This window comes from Ambystoma mexicanum, chromosome 4p, assembly GCF_040938575.1.
Source record: "Ambystoma mexicanum isolate Mex_15411 chromosome 4p, UKY_AmexF1_1, whole genome shotgun sequence".
In the NCBI taxonomy this organism is placed as follows: Eukaryota; Metazoa; Chordata; class Amphibia; order Caudata; family Ambystomatidae; genus Ambystoma; species Ambystoma mexicanum.
In genome coordinates, this window is record NC_090927.1 from 54,833,875 (window position 1) to 54,849,783 (window position 15,909).

Here is a 15,909-nt window from a genome sequence, read left to right on the forward strand (position 1 = left end):
GAGATGAGGAGGGCGGAGTATAGAGCAGGTGGGTGCAGGAAAAGTAGAGGAGGGTGCAGGGTGGCTGAGTATGAGGAAGAGATGAGGGAGGAGGAGTATAGAGTGGGTGGGTACAGGAAGAATAGAGGAGGGGGTGCAGGGTGGCTGAGTATGGGGAAGAGATGAGGGAGGAGGAGTACAGAGCGGGTGGGTGCAGGAAGAGTAGAGGAGGGTGCAGGGTGGCTGAGAACACGGAAGAGATGGGGAGGGAGGAGTATAGAGTGGGTGGATGCTGGAAGAGGAGAGGAGGGTGCAGGGAGGATGAGTATGAGGAAGAGATGAGGAGGGAGGAGTATAGAGCGGGTGGATGCAGGAAGAGGAGAGGAGGGTACAGGGTAGATGAGTATGAGGACGAGATGAGGAGGGAGGAGTATAGAGTGGGTGGGTGCAGGAAGAGGAGAGGAGGGTGCAGGGCTGATGAGTATGAGGACGAGATGAGGAGGAAGGAGTATAGAGTGGATGGGTGCAGGAAGAGTAGAGGAGGGTGCAGGGTGGATGAGTATGAGGACGAGATGAGGAGGGAGGAGTATAGAGTGGGTGGGTGCAGGAAGCGTAGAGGGGGTGCAGGGTGGCTGAGTATGAGAAGAGATGAGGAGGGAGGAGTATAGAGCAGGTGGGTGCAGGAAGAGTAGAGGAGGGTGCAGGGTGGATGAGTATGAGGATGAGATGAGGAGGGAGGAGTATATAGCGGGTGGGTGCAGGAAGAGGAGAGGGGGTGCAGGGTGGCTGAGTATGAGGAAGAGATGAGGAGGGAGGAGTATAGAGTGGGTGGATTCAGGAAGAGGGGAGGATGGGTTGCAGTGTGGCTGAGTAAGGGGAAGAGATGAGGAGGGAGGAGTATAGAGCGGGTGGGTGCAGGAAGAGGAGAGGAGGGGGTGCAGGGTGGCTGAGTATAGGGAAGAGATGAGGAGGGAGGAGTATAGAGCGGGTGGGTGCAGGAAGAGTAGAGGAGGGTGCAGGGTGGCTGAGTATGAGGACGAGATGAGGAGGGAGGAGTATAGAGTGGGTGGGTGCAGGAAGAGTAGAGGGGGTGCAGGGTGGCTGAGTATGTGGACGAGATGAGGAGGGAGGAGTATAGAGCGGGTGGGTGCAGGAAGGGTAGAGGGGATGCAGGGGGGCTGAGTATGAGGACGAGATGAGGAGGGAGGAGTATAGAGCGGGTGGGTGCAGGAAGAGTAGAGGAGGGTGCAGAGTGGCTGAGTATGAGGACGAGATGAGGAGAGAGGAGTATAGAGCGGGTGGGTGCAGGGTGGCTGAGTATGAGGGCGAGATGAGGCTGGAGGAGTATAGAGCGGGTGGGTGCAGGAAGAGGAGAGGAGGGTACAGGAGTACAGGGAAGAGATGAGGGAGAGGGGTATAGAGTGGGTGGGTGCAGGAAGAGTAGAGGAGGGTGCAGGGTGGATGAGTATGAGGACGAGATGAGGAGGGAGGAGTATAGAGTGGGTGGGTGCAGGAAGAGTAGAGGAGGGTGCAGGGTAGATGAGTATGAGGACGAGATGAGGAGGGAGGAGTATAGAGCAGGTGGGTGCAGGAAGAGTAGAGGAGGGTGCAGGGTGGCTGAGTATAGGGAAGAGATGAGGAGGGCGGAGTATAGAGCAGGTGGGTGCAGGAAAAGTAGAGGAGGGTGCAGGGTGGCTGAGTATGAGGAAGAGATGAGGGAGGAGGAGTATAGAGCGGGTGGGTACAGGAAGAGTAGAGGAGGGGGTGCAGGGTGGCTGAGTATGGGGAAGAGATGAGGGAGGAGGAGTACAGAGCGGGTGGGTGCAGGAAGAGTAGAGGAGGGTGCAGGGTGGCTGAGAACACGGAAGAGATGGGGAGAGAGGAGTATAGAGTGGGTGGATGCTGGAAGAGGAGAGGAGGGTGCAGGGAGGATGAGTATGAGGAAGAGATGAGGAGGGAGGATTATAGAGCGGGTGGATGCAGGAAGAGGAGAGGAGGGTACAGGGTAGATGAGTATGAGGACGAGATGAGGAGGGAGGAGTATAAAGTGGGTGGGTGCAGGAAGAGTAGAGGAGGGTGCAGGGTGAATGAGTATGAGGAAGAGATGAGGAGGGAGGATTTATAGAGCAGGTGGATGCAGGAAGAGGAGAGGAGGGTACAGGGTAGATGAGTATGAGGACGAGATGAGGAGGGAGGAGTATAAAGTGGGTGGGTGCAGGAAGAGTAGAGGAGGGTGCAGGGTTAATGAGTATGAGGATGAGATGAGAAGGGAGGAGTATAGAGTGGGTGGGTGCAGGAAGAGTAGAGGGGGTACAGGGTGGCTGAGTATGAGGAAGAGATGAGGAGGGAGGAGTATAGAGTAGGTGGGTGCAGGAAGAGGAGAGGAGGGTGCAGGGCTGATGAGTATAAGGACGAGTTGAGGAGGGAGGAGTATAGAGCGGGTGGGTGCAGGAAGAGTAGAGAAGGGTGCAGGGTGGATGAGTATGAGGACGAGATGCGGAGGGAGGAGTCTAGAGCGGCTGGGTGCAGGAAGAGTAGAGGAGGGTGCAGGGCTGATGAGTATGAGGACGAGATGAGGAGGGAGGAGTATAGAGTGGGTGGGTGCAGGAAGAGTAGAGGAGGGTGCAGGGTGGATGAGTATGAGAAGAGATGAGGAGGGAGGAGTATAGAGTAGGTGGGTGCAGGAAGAGTAGAGGAGGGTGCAGGGTGGATGAGTATGAGGATGAGATGAGGAGGGAGGAGTATATAGCGGGTGGGTGCAGGAAGAGGAGAGGGGGTGCAGGGTGGCTGAGTATGAGGAAGAGATGAGGAGGGAGGAGTATAGAGTGGGTGGATTCAGGAAGAGGGGAGGATGGGTTGCAGTGTGGCTGAGTAAGGGGAAGAGATGACGAGGGAGGAGTATAGAGCGGGTGGGTGCAGGAAGAGGAGAGGAGGGGGTGCAGGGTGGCTGAGTATAGGGAAGAGATGAGGAGGGAGGAGTATAGAGCGGGTGGGTGCAGGAAGAGTAGAGGAGGGTGCAGGGTGGCTGAGTATGAGGACGAGATGAGGAGGGAGGAGTATAGAGTGGGTGGGTGCAGGAAGAGTAGAGGGGGTGCAGGGTGGCTGAGTATGTGGACGAGATGAGGAGGGAGGGGTATAGAGCGGGTGGGTGCAGGAAGGGTAGAGGGGGTGCAGGGTGGCTGAGTATGAGGACAAGATGAGGAGGGAGGAGTATAGAGCGGGTGGGTGCAGGAAGAGTAGAGGAGGGTGCAGAGTGGCTGAGTATGAGGACGAGATGAGGAGGGAGGAGTATAGAGCGGGTGGGTGCAGGGTGGCTGAGTATGAGGAAGAGATGAGGCTGGAGGAGTATAGAGCGGGTGGGTGCAGGAAGAGGAGAGGAGGGTACAGGAGTACAGGGAAGAGATGAGGGAGAGGAGTATAGAGTGGGTGGGTGCAGGAAGAGTAGAGGAGGGTGCAGGGTGGATGAGTATGAGGACGAGATGAGGAGGGAGGAGTATAGAGTGGGTGGGTGCAGGAAGAGTAGAGGAGGGTGCAGGGTAGATGAGTATGAGGACGAGATGAGGAGGGAGAAGTATAGAGCAGGTGGGTGCAGGAAGAGTAGAGGAGGGTGCAGGGTGGCTGAGTATAGGGAAGAGATGAGGAGGGCGGAGTATAGAGCAGGTGGGTGCAGGAAAAGTAGAGGAGGGTGCAGGGTGGCTGAGTATGAGGAAGAGATGAGGGAGGAGGAGTATAGAGTGGGTGGGTACAGGAAGAATAGAGGAGGGGGTGCAGGGTGGCTGAGTATGGGGAAGAGATGAGGGAGGAGGAGTACAGAGCGGGTGGGTGCAGGAAGAGTAGAGGAGGGTGCAGGGTGGCTGAGAACACGGAAGAGATGGGGAGGGAGGAGTATAGAGTGGGTGGATGCTGGAAGAGGAGAGGAGGGTGCAGGGAGGATGAGTATGAGGAAGAGATGAGGAGGGAGGAGTATAGAGCGGGTGGATGCAGGAAGAGGAGAGGAGGGTACAGGGTAGATGAGTATGAGGACGAGATGAGGAAGGAGGAGTATAGAGTGGGTGGGTGCAGGAAGAGTAGAGGAGGGTGCAGGGTGGATGAGTATGAGGACGAGATGAGGAGGGAGGAGTATAGAGCGGGTGGGTGCAGGAAGATTAGAGGAGGGTGCAGGGTGGATGAGTATGAGGACGAGATTAGGAGGGAGGAGTATATAGCGGGTGGGTGCAGGGTGGCTGAGTATGAGGGCGAGATGAGGCTGGAGGAGTATAGAGCGGGTGGGTGCAGGAAGAGGAGAGGAGGGTACAGGAGTACAGGGAAGAGATGAGGGAGAGGGGTATAGAGTGGGTGGGTGCAGGAAGAGTAGAGGAGGGTGCAGGGTGGATGAGTATGAGGACGAGATGAGGAGGGAGGAGTATAGAGTGGGTGGGTGCAGGAAGAGTAGAGGAGGGTGCAGGGTAGATGAGTATGAGGACGAGATGAGGAGGGAGGAGTATAGAGCAGGTGGGTGCAGGAAGAGTAGAGGAGGGTGCAGGGTGGCTGAGTATGAGGAAGAGATGAGGGAGGAGGAGTATAGAGCGGGTGGGTGCAGGAAGAGTAGAGGAGGGTGCAGGGTAGCTGAGTATGAGGAAGAGATGAGGAAGGAGGAGTATAGAGCGGGTGGGTACAGGAAGAGTAGAGGAGGGGGTGCAGGGTGGCTGAGTATAGGGAAGAGATGAGGAGGGCGGAGTATAGAGCAGGTGGGTGCAGGAAGAGTAGAGGAGGGTGCAGGGTGGCTGAGTATGAGGAAGAGATGAGGGAGGAGGAGTATAGAGCGGGTGGGTACAGGAAGAGTAGAGGAGGGGGTGCAGGGTGGCTGAGTATGGGGAAGAGATGAGGGAGGAGGAGTACAGAGCGGGTGGGTGCAGGAAGAGTAGAGGAGGGTGCAGGGTGGCTGAGCACAGGGAAGAGATGGGGACGGAGGAGTATAGAGTGGGTGGATGCTGGAAGAGGAGAGGAGGGTGCAGGGAGGATGAGTATGAGGAAGAGATGAGGAGGGAGGAGTATAGAGCGGGTGGGTGCAGGAAGAGTAGAGGAGGGTGCAGGGTGGATGAGTATGAGGACGAGATGAGGAGGGAGGAGTATAGAGCGGGTGGGTGCAGGAAGAGTAGAGGAGGGTGCAGGGTGGATGAGTATGAGGACGAGATGAGGAGAGAGGAGCATATAGCGGGTGGGTGCAGGAAGAGTAGAGGGGGTGCAGGGTGGCTGAGTATGAGGAAGAGATGAGGAGGGAGGAGTATAGAGTAGGTGGGTGCAGGAAGAGGAGAGGAGGGTGCAGGGCTGATGAGTATAAGGACGAGTTGAGGAGGGAGGAGTATAGAGTGGGTGGGTGCAGGAATAGTAGAGGGGGTGCAGGGTGGCTTTGTGTGAGGACGAGATGAGGAGGGAGGAGTATATCGTGGGTGGGTGCAGAAGAGTAGAGGGGGTACACGGTGGCTGAGTATGAGGAAGAGATGAGGAGGGAGGAGTATAGAGCAGGTGGGTGCAGGAAGAGTCGAGGAGGGTGCAGGGTGGATGAGCATGAGGACAGGATGAGGAGGGAGGAGTATAGAGCGGGTGGGTGCAGGAAGAGTAGAGAAGGGTGCAGGGTGGATGAGTATGAGGACGAGATGAGGAAGGAGGAGTATAGAATGGGTGGGTGCAAGAAGAGTAGAGGGGGTGCAGTGTGGCTGAGTATGAGGACGAGATGAGGAAGGAGGAGTATAGAGTGGGTGGGTGCAGGAAGAGTAGAGGGGGTGCAGTGTGGCTGAGTATGAGGACGAGATGAGAAGGGAGGAGTATAGAGTGGGTGGGTGCAGGAAGAGTAGAGGAGGGTGCAGGGTGGCCGAGTATAGGGAAGAAATGAGGAGGGAGGAGTATAGAGCAGGTGGGTGCAGGAAGAGTACATGAGGGTGCAGGGTGGCTGAGTATGAGGAAGAGATGAGGGAGGAGGAGTATAGACCGGGTGGGTGCAGGAAGAGTAGAGGAGGGTGCAGGGTAGCTGAGTATGAGGAAGAGATGAGGAAGGAGGAGTATAGAGCGGGTGGGTACAGGAAGAGTAGAGGAGGGGGGTGCAGGGTGGCTGAGCATGGGGAAGAGATGAGGGAGGAGGAGTACAGAGCGGGTGGATGCTGGAAGAGGAGAGGAGGGTGCAGGGAGGATAAGTATAAGGAAGAGATGAGGAGGGAGGAGTATAGAGCGGGTGGATGCAGGAAGAGGAGAGGAGGGTACAGGGTAGATGACTATGAGGACGAGATGAGGAGGGAGGAGTATAGAGTGGGTGGGTGCAGGAAGAGTAGAGGAGGGTGCAGGATGAATGAGTATGAGGATGAGATGAGGAGGGAGGAGTATAGAGTGGGAGGGTGCAGGAAGCGTAGAGGGGCTTCAGTGTGGCTGAGTATGAGGAAGAGATGAGGAGGGAGGTGTATAGAGCAGGTGGGTGCAGGAAGAGAAGAGGAGGGTGCAGGGTGGATGAGTATGAGGACGAGATGAGGAGGGAGGAGTATAGAGCGGGTGGGTGCAGGAAGAGTAGAGGAGGGTGCAGGGTGGATGAGTATGAGGACGAGATGAGGAGGGAGGAGTATATAGCGGGTGGGTGCAGGAAGAGTAGAGGGGGTACAGGGTGGCTGAGTATGAGGAAGAGATGAGGAGGGAGGAGTATAGAGTAGGTGGGTGCAGGAAGAGGAGAGGAGGGTGCAGGGCTGATGAGTATAAGGACGAGTTGAGGAGGGAGGAGTATAGAGTGGGTGGGTGCAGGAAGAGTAGAGAAGGGTGCAGGGTGGGTGAGTATGAGGACGAGATGCGGAGGGAGGAGTATAGAGCGGGTGGGTGCAGGAAGAGTAGAGGAGGGTGCAGGGTGGATGAGTATGAGGACGAGATGAGGAGGGAGGAGTATAGAGTGGGTGGGTGCAAGAAGAGTAGAGGGGGTGCAGTGTGGCTGAGTATGAGATGAGGAAGGAGTAGTATAGAGTGGGTGGGTGCAGGAAGAGTAGAGGGGGTGCAGTGTGGCTGAGTATGAGGACGAGATGAGAAGGGAGGAGTATAGAGTGGGTGGGTGCAGGAAGAGTAGAGGGTTCAGGGTGGATGAGTATGAGGACGAGATGAGGAGGGAGCAGTATAGAGTGGGTGGGTGCAGGAAGAGTAGAGGAGGGTACAGGGTAGATGAGTATGAGGACGAGATGAGGAGGGAGGAGTATAGAGTGGGTGGGTGCAGGAAGAGGAGAGGAGGGTGCAGGGCTGATGAGTATGAGGACGAGATGAGGAGGAAGGAGTATAGAGTGGATGGGTGCAGGAAGAGTAGAGGAGGGTGCAGGGTGGATGAGTATGAGGACGAGATGAGGAGGGAGGAGTATAGAGTGGGTGGGTGCAGGAAGCGTAGAGGAGGGTGCAGGGTGGATGAGTATGAGGATGAGATGAGGAGGGAGGAGTATATAGCGGGTGGGTGCAGGAAGAGGAGAGGGGGTGCAGGGTGGCTGAGTATGAGGAAGAGATGAGGAGGGAGGAGTATAGAGTGGGTGGATTCAGGAAGAGGGGAGGATGGGTTGCAGTGTGGCTGAGTAAGGGGAAGAGATGAGGAGGGAGGAGTATAGAGCGGGTGGGTGCAGGAAGAGGAGAGGAGGGGGTGCAGGGTGGCTGAGTATAGGGAAGAGATGAGGAGGGAGGAGTATAGAGCGGGTGGGTGCAGGAAGAGTAGAGGAGGGTGCAGGGTGGCTGAGTATGAGGACGAGATGAGGAGGGAGGAGTATAGAGTGGGTGGGTGCAGGAAGAGTAGAGGGGGTGCAGGGTGGCTGAGTATGTGGACGAGATGAGGAGGGAGGAGTATAGAGCGGGTGGGTGCAGGAACGGTAGAGGGGATGCAGGGGGGCTGAGTATGAGGACGAGATGAGGAGGGAGGAGTATAGAGCGGGTGGGTGCAGGAAGAGTAGAGGAGGGTGCAGAGTGGCTGAGTATGAGGACGAGATGAGGAGAGAGGAGTATAGAGCGGGTGGGTGCAGGGTGGCTGAGTATGAGGGCGAGATGAGGCTGGAGGAGTATAGAGCGGGTGGGTGCAGGAAGAGGAGAGGAGGGTACAGGAGTACAGGGAAGAGATGAGGGAGAGGGGTATAGAGTGGGTGGGTGCAGGAAGAGTAGAGGAGGGTGCAGGGTGGATGAGTATGAGGACGAGATGAGGAGGGAGGAGTATAGAGTGGGTGGGTGCAGGAAGAGTAGAGGAGGGTGCAGGGTAGATGAGTATGAGGACGAGATGAGGAGGGAGGAGTATAGAGCAGGTGGGTGCAGGAAGAGTAGAGGAGGGTGCAGGGTGGCTGAGTATAGGGAAGAGATGAGGAGGGCGGAGTATAGAGCAGGTGGGTGCAGGAAAAGTAGAGGAGGGTGCAGGGTGGCTGAGTATGAGGAAGAGATGAGGGAGGAGGAGTATAGAGCGGGTGGGTACAGGAAGAGTAGAGGAGGGGGTGCAGGGTGGCTGAGTATGGGGAAGAGATGAGGGAGGAGGAGTACAGAGCGGGTGGGTGCAGGAAGAGTAGAGGAGGGTGCAGGGTGGCTGAGAACACGGAAGAGATGGGGAGAGAGGAGTATAGAGTGGGTGGATGCTGGAAGAGGAGAGGAGGGTGCAGGGAGGATGAGTATGAGGAAGAGATGAGGAGGGAGGATTATAGAGCGGGTGGATGCAGGAAGAGGAGAGGAGGGTACAGGGTAGATGAGTATGAGGACGAGATGAGGAGGGAGGAGTATAAAGTGGGTGGGTGCAGGAAGAGTAGAGGAGGGTGCAGGGTGAATGAGTATGAGGAAGAGATGAGGAGGGAGGATTTATAGAGCAGGTGGATGCAGGAAGAGGAGAGGAGGGTACAGGGTAGATGAGTATGAGGACGAGATGAGGAGGGAGGAGTATAAAGTGGGTGGGTGCAGGAAGAGTAGAGGAGGGTGCAGGGTTAATGAGTATGAGGATGAGATGAGAAGGGAGGAGTATAGAGTGGGTGGGTGCAGGAAGAGTAGAGGGGGTACAGGGTGGCTGAGTATGAGGAAGAGATGAGGAGGGAGGAGTATAGAGTAGGTGGGTGCAGGAAGAGGAGAGGAGGGTGCAGGGCTGATGAGTATAAGGACGAGTTGAGGAGGGAGGAGTATAGAGCGGGTGGGTGCAGGAAGAGTAGAGAAGGGTGCAGGGTGGATGAGTATGAGGACGAGATGCGGAGGGAGGAGTCTAGAGCGGCTGGGTGCAGGAAGAGTAGAGGAGGGTGCAGGGCTGATGAGTATGAGGACGAGATGAGGAGGGAGGAGTATAGAGTGGGTGGGTGCAGGAAGAGTAGAGGAGGGTGCAGGGTGGATGAGTATGAGAAGAGATGAGGAGGGAGGAGTATAGAGTAGGTGGGTGCAGGAAGAGTAGAGGAGGGTGCAGGGTGGATGAGTATGAGGATGAGATGAGGAGGGAGGAGTATATAGCGGGTGGGTGCAGGAAGAGGAGAGGGGGTGCAGGGTGGCTGAGTATGAGGAAGAGATGAGGAGGGAGGAGTATAGAGTGGGTGGATTCAGGAAGAGGGGAGGATGGGTTGCAGTGTGGCTGAGTAAGGGGAAGAGATGACGAGGGAGGAGTATAGAGCGGGTGGGTGCAGGAAGAGGAGAGGAGGGGGTGCAGGGTGGCTGAGTATAGGGAAGAGATGAGGAGGGAGGAGTATAGAGCGGGTGGGTGCAGGAAGAGTAGAGGAGGGTGCAGGGTGGCTGAGTATGAGGACGAGATGAGGAGGGAGGAGTATAGAGTGGGTGGGTGCAGGAAGAGTAGAGGGGGTGCAGGGTGGCTGAGTATGTGGACGAGATGAGGAGGGAGGGGTATAGAGCGGGTGGGTGCAGGAAGGGTAGAGGGGGTGCAGGGTGGCTGAGTATGAGGACAAGATGAGGAGGGAGGAGTATAGAGCGGGTGGGTGCAGGAAGAGTAGAGGAGGGTGCAGAGTGGCTGAGTATGAGGACGAGATGAGGAGGGAGGAGTATAGAGCGGGTGGGTGCAGGGTGGCTGAGTATGAGGAAGAGATGAGGCTGGAGGAGTATAGAGCGGGTGGGTGCAGGAAGAGGAGAGGAGGGTACAGGAGTACAGGGAAGAGATGAGGGAGAGGAGTATAGAGTGGGTGGGTGCAGGAAGAGTAGAGGAGGGTGCAGGGTGGATGAGTATGAGGACGAGATGAGGAGGGAGGAGTATAGAGTGGGTGGGTGCAGGAAGAGTAGAGGAGGGTGCAGGGTAGATGAGTATGAGGACGAGATGAGGAGGGAGAAGTATAGAGCAGGTGGGTGCAGGAAGAGTAGAGGAGGGTGCAGGGTGGCTGAGTATAGGGAAGAGATGAGGAGGGCGGAGTATAGAGCAGGTGGGTGCAGGAAAAGTAGAGGAGGGTGCAGGGTGGCTGAGTATGAGGAAGAGATGAGGGAGGAGGAGTATAGAGTGGGTGGGTACAGGAAGAATAGAGGAGGGGGTGCAGGGTGGCTGAGTATGGGGAAGAGATGAGGGAGGAGGAGTACAGAGCGGGTGGGTGCAGGAAGAGTAGAGGAGGGTGCAGGGTGGCTGAGAACACGGAAGAGATGGGGAGGGAGGAGTATAGAGTGGGTGGATGCTGGAAGAGGAGAGGAGGGTGCAGGGAGGATGAGTATGAGGAAGAGATGAGGAGGGAGGAGTATAGAGCGGGTGGATGCAGGAAGAGGAGAGGAGGGTACAGGGTAGATGAGTATGAGGACGAGATGAGGAAGGAGGAGTATAGAGTGGGTGGGTGCAGGAAGAGTAGAGGAGGGTGCAGGGTGGATGAGTATGAGGACGAGATGAGGAGGGAGGAGTATAGAGCGGGTGGGTGCAGGAAGAGTAGAGGAGGGTGCAGGGTGGATGAGTATGAGGACGAGATTAGGAGGGAGGAGTATATAGCGGGTGGGTGCAGGAAGAGTAGAGAAGGGTGCAGGGTGGATGAGTATGAGGACGAGATGCGGAGGGAGGAGTATAGAGCGGGTGGGTGCAGGAAGAGTAGAGGAGGGTGCAGGGTGGATGAGTATGAGGACGAGATGAGGAGGGAGGAGTATAGAGTGGGTGGGTGCAAGAATAGGAGAGGAGGGTGCAGGGCTGATGAGTATGAGGACGAGATGTGGAGGGAGGAGTATAGAGTGGGTGGGTGCAGGAAGAGTAGAGGAGGGTGCAGGGTGGCTGAGTATGAGGAAGAGATGAGGAGGGAGGAGTATAGAGTAGGTGGGTGCAGGAAGAGGAGAGGAGGGTGCAGGGCTGATGAGTATAAGGACGAGTTGAGGAGGGAGGAGTATAGAGTGGGTGGGTGCAGGAAGAGTAGAGGAGGGTGCAGGGTGGATGAGTATGAGGACGAGATGAGGAGGGAGGAGTATAGAGTGGGTGGGTGCAGGAAGCGTAGAGGGGGTGCAGGGTGGCTGAGTATGAGAAGAGATGAGGAGGGAGGAGTATAGAGCAGGTGGGTGCAGGAAGAGTAGAGGAGGGTGCAGGGTGGATGAGTATGAGGATGAGATGAGGAGGGAGGAGTATATAGCGGGTGGGTGCAGGAAGAGGAGAGGGGGTGCAGGGTGGCTGAGTATGAGGAAGAGATGAGGAGGGAGGAGTATAGAGTGGGTGGATTCAGGAAGAGGGGAGGATGGGTTGCAGTGTGGCTGAGTAAGGGGAAGAGATGAGGAGGGAGGAGTATAGAGCGGGTGGGTGCAGGAAGAGGAGAGGAGGGGGTGCAGGGTGGCTGAGTATAGGGAAGAGATGAGGAGGGAGGAGTATAGAGCGGGTGGGTGCAGGAAGAGTAGAGGAGGGTGCAGGGTGGCTGAGTATGAGGACGAGATGAAGAGGGAGGAGTATAGAGTGGGTGGGTGCAGGAAGAGTAGAGGGGGTGCAGGGTGGCTGAGTATGTGGACGAGATGAGGAGGGAGGGGTATAGAGCGGGTGGGTGCAGGAAGGGTAGAGGGGGTGCAGGGTGGCTGAGTATGAGGACAAGATGAGGAGGGAGGAGTATAGAGCGGGTGGGTGCAGGAAGAGTAGAGGAGGGTGCAGAGTGGCTGAGTATGAGGACGAGATGAGGAGGGAGGAGTATAGAGCGGGTGGGTGCAGGGTGGCTGAGTATGAGGACGAGATGAGGCTGGAGGAGTATAGAGCGGGTGGGTCAGGAAGAGGAGAGGAGGGTACAGGAGTACAGGGAAGAGATGAGGGAGAGGAGTATAGAGTGGGTGGGTGCAGGAAGAGTAGAGGAGGGTGCAGGGTGGATGAGTATGAGGACGAGATGAGGAGGGAGGAGTATAGAGTGGGTGGGTGCAGGAAGAGTAGAGGAGGGTGCAGGGTAGATGAGTATGAGGACGAGATGAGGAGGGAGGAGTATAGAGCAGGTGGGTGCAGGAAGAGTAGAGGAGGGTGCAGGGTGGCTGAGTATAGGGAAGAGATGAGGAGGGCGGAGTATAGAGCAGGTGGGTGCAGGAAAAATAGAGGAGGGTGCAGGGTGGCTGAGTATGAGGAAGAGATGAGGGAGGAGGAGTATAGAGCGGGTGGGTACAGGAAGAATAGAGGAGGGGGTGCAGGGTGGCTGAGTATGGGGAAGAGATGAGGGAGGAGGAGTACAGAGCGGGTGGGCGCAGGAAGAGTAGAGGAGGGTGCAGGGTGGCTGAGAACACGGAAGAGATGGGGAGGGAGGAGTATAGAGTGGGTGGATGCTGGAAGAGGAGAGGAGGGTGCAGGGAGGATGAGTATGAGGAAGAGATGAGGAGGGAGGAGTATAGAGCGGGTGGATGCAGGAAGAGGAGAGGAGGGTACAGGGTAGATGAGTATGAGGACGAGATGAGGAGGGAGGAGTATAGAGTGGATGGGTGCAGGAAGAGTAGAGGAGGGTGCAGGGTGAATGAGTATGAGGATGAGATGAGGAGGGAGGAGTATAGAGTGGGAGGGTGCAGGAAGCGTAGAGGGGCTGCAGGGTGGCTGAGTATGAGGAAGAGATGAGGAGGGAGGTGTATAGAGCAGGTGGGTGCAGGAAGAGTAGAGGAGGGTGCAGGGTGGATGAGTATGAGGACGAGATGAGGAGGGAGGAGTATAGAGCGGGTGGGTGCAGGAAAAGTAGAGGAGGGTGCAGGGTGGATGAGTATGAGGACGAGATTAGGAGGGAGGAGTATATAGCGGGTGGGTGCAGGAAGAGTAGAGGGGGTACAGGGTGGCTGAGTATGAGGAAGAGATGAGGAGGGAGGAGTATAGAGTAGGTGGGTGCAGGAAGAGGAGAGGAGGGTGCAGGGCTGATGAGTATAAGGACGAGTTGAGGAGGGAGGAGTATAGAGCGGGTGGGTGCAGGAAGAGTAGAGAAGGGTGCAGGGTGGATGAGTATGAGGACGAGATGCGGAGGGAGGAGTATAGAGCGGGTGGGTGCAGGAAGAGTAGAGGAGGGTGCAGGGTGGATGAGTATGAGGACGAGATGAGGAGGGAGGAGTATAGAGTGGGTGGGTGCAAGAAGAGGAGAGGAGGGTGCAGGGCTGATGAGTATGAGGACGAGATGTGGAGGGAGGAGTATAGAGTGGGTGGGTGCAGGAAGAGTAGAGGAGGGTGCAGGGTGGATGAGTATGAGGACGAGATGAGGAGGGAGGAGTATATAGCGGGTGGGTGCAGGAAGAGGAGAGGGGGTGCAGGGTGGCTGAGTATGAGGAAGAGATGAGGAGGGAGGAGTATAGAGTGGGTGGATGCAGGAAGAGGGGAGGATGGGTTGCAGTGTGGCTGTGTAAGGGGAAGAGATGAGGAGAGAGGAGTATAGAGTGGGTGGGTGCAGGAAGAGTAGAGGGGGTGCAGGGTGGCTGAGTATGTGGACGAGATGAGGAGGGAGGAGTATAGAGCGGGTGGGTGCAGGAAGTGTAGAGGGGGTGCAGGGTGGCTGAGTATGAGGACGAGATGAGGAGGGAGGAGTATAGAGCGGGTGGGTGCAGGAAGAGTAGAGGAGGGTGCAGAGTGGCTGAGTATGAGGACGAGATGAGGATGGAGGAGTATAGAGCGGGTGGGTGCAGGAAGAGGATAGGAGGGTGCAGAAGTACAGGGAAGAGATGAGGGAGAGGAGTATAGAGCGGGTGGGTGCAGGAAGAGGAGAGGAGGGTGCAGGGTGGATGAGTATGAGGACGAGATGAGGAGGGAGGAGTATAGAGTGGGTGGGTGCAGGAAGAGTAGAGGAGGGTGCAGGGTAGATGAGTATGAGGACGAGATGAGGAGGGAGGAGTATAGAGTGTGTGGGTGCAGGAAGAGTAGAGGGGGTGCAGTGTGGTTGAGTATGAGGACGAGATGAGGAGGGAGGAGTATAGAGTGGGTGGGTGCAGGAAGAGGGGAGGAGGGGGTGCAGTGTGGCTGAGTAAGGGGAAGAGATGAGGAGGGAGGAGTATAGAGCGAGTGGGTGCAGGAAGAGCAGAGGAGGGTGCAGGGTGGATGAGTATTAGCACGAGATGAGGAGGGAGGAGTATAGAGTGGGTGGGTGCAGGAAGAGTAGAGGGGGTGCAGGGTGGCTGAGTATGAGGACGAGATGAGGAGGGAGGAGTATAGAGCGGGTGGGCGCAGGAAAGGTAGAGGGGGTGCAGGGTGGATGAGTACAGGGAAGAGATGAGGAGGGAGGAGTACAGAGTGGGCACAGACAGAAGCAACAGGGAGATCCACACTTACAGGGACATGGCAGGAAACGGGGAGCAGCCTGCTAAGAGTTGGGGGTTGAGGGGACAAGGAACTCCAGGAAGAAAAGTGACCAGGAAGAGAGAGGGGTGCTTACAAAAAGCCCACCCCTTACCTCGTCACTTCCGCTGCTCTCAAATCCCAGAACCGCCCTCTTCTGGGAGCTCTTGGCGTAGTCGGGTTTGTATAGCGCCGCAGGCAGGCAGCAGGAACTAGGCGCCTTCAGCCCTCCTCCCTGTGCAGCTGCAGGTGCCCGGTTTAGCACTTCCTGGTCAGTAAATCATTGCAGAAAGTCTCGGCTGAACATGTATCTGACAGCTTCCTGTGTGCATTGCTGAGGCCAGCCTGGGGCACAGGCGGCGCCACCAGCCACTACCGCCCGAGCGCGGGCAGGGGTGCTGTGTCTTTCCTCACACGCGTACCCACAGCCACCCAGCCCATCACGGGTCAGCCCTGGGGAGCGGTGAAGTAAAAGGTCTCGAGGCATTAAATATCCCCCTGGGCAAACACCCCGGATCACCAGCTCAGGGGATGTACTGCAGCCAGAGGTCGGAGTGAGAGGGAACTACCAGGAACCGAGTTCCAGTACTGTTACTTCTTCCACTACTTTTTTTAATCCTCTTCACCGTTCAGGAACTGTTCTTCATTAAGTTTATTTTTCTCCATTTTGCCACAATGTTACTACACAAGTTGCAGCTAAACTGAGTTCTGTTTGACTGGAGGATTGTCTCCTCCCACCCCACAGCTCCCAGGTACTAGGACCATGTGTCGAGGTCTTCTCTCAGGTCAAATGCTTGGTGGTAACGTTGCAGCCAATCTGCAAGGGATTACAGGGGTGCGATGGTAGAAAGGGGGTCACTTCCCTGAAAGCCATGGGCAGGGTCCAGGTTTCACCATGCAGGAGAGGGACTGTGCCCAGGCAAGTCGCAGGACCCTGATGTAGCCACCAGCAGCAGAGCAGAGACTTCAGCTCAGGATTCGGGTGCATGAGCGCCCCCTCCAGGCCCATACCTTCAGGATAGCATCGCATGCTGCATCCAGGGACGGACCCTTTGGGCTATGGAGGATGACTCGCTCAGCCAAAAGAGGTTGGGTCTCATTACAAGTACCGCGCTGCGGTAAACAAGGCAGTACAGCGGTGGTAACTAGCATTACCGAACCACCCTACTAGAGGTGATGCCGCTGCCTTACTGCCCAAATCAGCGGATTTCCCGCCAGTGGAAATTAGGCCAAAATCCCCATGGAGCCCTATGGACTTTAATCATGGGGACTAACATCGCCCAACA

General features: G+C 56.6%; 1 protein-coding gene across 2 annotated transcripts in view; it reads right to left on the reverse strand.

Annotated features, from left to right (window-relative positions):
- Window positions 1-15,439, reverse strand: part of LOC138452986 (NACHT, LRR and PYD domains-containing protein 3-like) — a 412,210-nt gene extending 396,771 nt beyond the window's left edge. For both annotated transcript variants that reach the window (XM_069605366.1, XM_069605365.1), the window contains exon 1: window positions 14,739-15,439. The gene's annotated coding sequence lies outside the window, so the exon portion shown is untranslated. The remainder of the gene's footprint in view (window positions 1-14,738) is intronic.
- Between the last annotated feature and the right edge of the window lie 470 nt (window positions 15,440-15,909).